This window comes from Rattus norvegicus, chromosome Y (assembly GCF_021556685.1).
Source record: "Rattus norvegicus strain SHRSP/BbbUtx chromosome Y, alternate assembly SHRSP_T2T, whole genome shotgun sequence".
Taxonomy (NCBI): Eukaryota; Metazoa; Chordata; class Mammalia; order Rodentia; family Muridae; genus Rattus; species Rattus norvegicus.
Window position 1 is genome coordinate 69396802 of NC_141555.1, and position 2739 is coordinate 69399540.

The following is a 2739-nucleotide window of genomic DNA, read 5'->3' on the forward strand; positions in this document are numbered from 1 at the left end:
CGAGTGTAGCCTTAGATCTTCCTCCTCATTCAAAAAAGGCACAACACTTAACTCTTTCCTCCAAGCAAGGGTGGTTGTATATATGTCTGTAAAAGGCAGGAGGCATTTGTACAATCCAATTGGGGGTCACCAAAGAATTATTTACAAGCAAAGCTTGTAACACAAACAGTTTGTGTTCAATCAACTTACCAGTATTGAAAGCATCCCAGGACTTCTGGCCAGGCAACTGCATACAATGTCAAGACACATTTAGAATTTCAATATATGTGACTAGAGAAAATACTTGACATTGTGTAGCATACTCAATATTTCAAAAATATCATCTACAGAAAGATTATTAAGGGCTTTAGGACAAAAAATTAGTGAGACATCAAGGTAGAAGTGTCACAGTAACACCTGAAACTCACATGGAATTCTAATATCAATCCCATGCATTCTATGCTCTATTCAAATCCTATCACATGTCCATTCCCTAACACAGTCAACGAGTGATTTTCTAGTCCCTGTAGTCTCTGAGAAGCAAGGGTCTGGATCAGCCTTTCCCATTCGGTTATGAGGTTCGAAGACACATCACTGCACCAATGCTGGTGTAAGAGGCACTTGAAAGCACAGACTCCTAAGCACCTTTTTCCCTTTCCATTCATGTTGCTCCTGCAGGAATCAGTTGTCACGACGCCTGACAGTGTGCACAAAACAGGTAGCACTCCTGACTCAAAGGAGGAGAGTCGACATGGTCCCTCCTCCTTCAGAAAGCTTGGATGATCGCACGGCTACTACAAGCAGAACTGACAAGTGAGGCATCTCCTGGCTGGGCCGTGCAGACCTCACGACTGCCCCGTGCAGACCTCGGGACTGCCCCGTGCAGACCTGGAGATGGCCCATTCAGATCTCGCAACTGCCCCGTGCAGACCTCGAGACTGCCCCATGCAGACCTCGCTAATGACTCGTGCAAACTCGAGGACAGGCCCTCTCGAGCTTTGGTTGTTTCCTGAGATCAATGGTCACTCGAGATTTCCCTGCTTTGCCTTACGGACTTGTCCACAGTTCTCGGGAGAGGGAGAGAGAGAAATACTCAAAAAATACAGCTCACTTGATGCTCACCAAGACTCACAACTGCCAAGTACTTTCAGTGCCCCTTCACGTGGTAGTGTTTAGAGAGGACAGAGAGCCTCATCCCGGACTTTACCCTCTGACAATGCACTAACAATTTCCCAGCCTCCATGGCCTGGGAACCCCTTCATAGTCCCCCAAGATGATTATAATACCGGGGTGCAACAGGGGAATCAGTTGAAGGATCCAGCCTTCACAGATAGGAAGCCCATTCAGTGTCACCCAAGCAGATTATAAAACCAGACTCCAATGGGGGAAGAACTTGAAGGGTTCCCAGCCTCTGCCACTTGAGAACGCCTTCAGTGTATCCCAACCGGATTATAACATCCTATCCCAACGGGGGAAGCACTTGAACAGCAGAGAACCGAGCGACTTTCCACCTCCGGGACTACTTAGACAGACTCGGCACAAGTTCAGATGCTCAAAACCCTGTGAAGACCAGAGATTCAAAAACCTGATGCTCGTGTTACAGAAATGCTTCAGAAATTCAAAGATCATATAAAGGCTTCAGTCAAAAAGATGGCCCTAGACCCCAGAAGGGAAATGGCAGAGAAGAAGAAATTGACAGTTCCACGTCCTCTGAGGGTTCCTGAGGCCATGAGTAATCCACTGACCAAGGATAGTAGATTACTGAGTAACCCACTGGCATAATATATATGCGTATGTATGTAGTGTGTGTATAGTATGTATGTGTGTAATATGTGTGTATATGTGGTATGTATGTATGTATGTATGTATGTATGTATGTACACACATGTGCAGTGACCCACTGAGATCAGAAGAGTGCATCAGACTCCCAAGAGTTGTGGACCATCTGTTATAGTTGCTGGGAACTGAACCCGGGTCCACTGAGAGGAATGCAAACCATCTTAACTGACATTATTTCAGTTTCCCTTCATTTGTGAAACATCTTACCATCCATTGTGTCTTGTACTATACAGTGTTCATTTCTTAGTGCAATGGTGTCCCTTCACTCAGACTGGGTTTTGACGGTCTGTTGAACATGTAAGTCTGGCATGGCAGAAAGATAGTGTTTGGGGTGGGCTGCTCTGATGCAAAGAGGGACATTGCACTAACTGCCTCAGTCACTGTCTCTGATGGCCTGCACTATGCAGCATGTGCCTTCTGCAAAGCCAACAGCTTTCAGTGTTGCCTGAGCTGACAGCCCTTGCAGCCTCCTCTAGGTCCTCATCTGTACATCCACAGGGGATCATTTTGAGGGACCCCTGAAAGGAAATCCCTTATAAAAATTCTCCAGTGCTTACTAGAACCTCAGGCTAAAGCCCAAATTCCAGGTTGGGAAATAAAACCAGGTCCCAGTCAACCACAGCCTGACATCGGGTCCTATTCATCCTGCCTGCCATTCAGCCCACTAACGCTTCTATTCTGATAGGGTCGATGATCATATTTGATTAGGGGCCCAGCACATTCCGGTGTGGCCTTCATTATAACCACTTACATCTTCAATGACTCTTCTTCCAATGGATATCACAGCCTGAGCAGCCAGGAGTTAGGATGAAAAGAGAGGCTGGTGCATAAGCCAGACACTCACCCTGTTTGGGATACTGTCTTACTTTATTTTTTTTTCATATTTTTTTTATTAGCTTGAGTATTTCTTATATACATTTC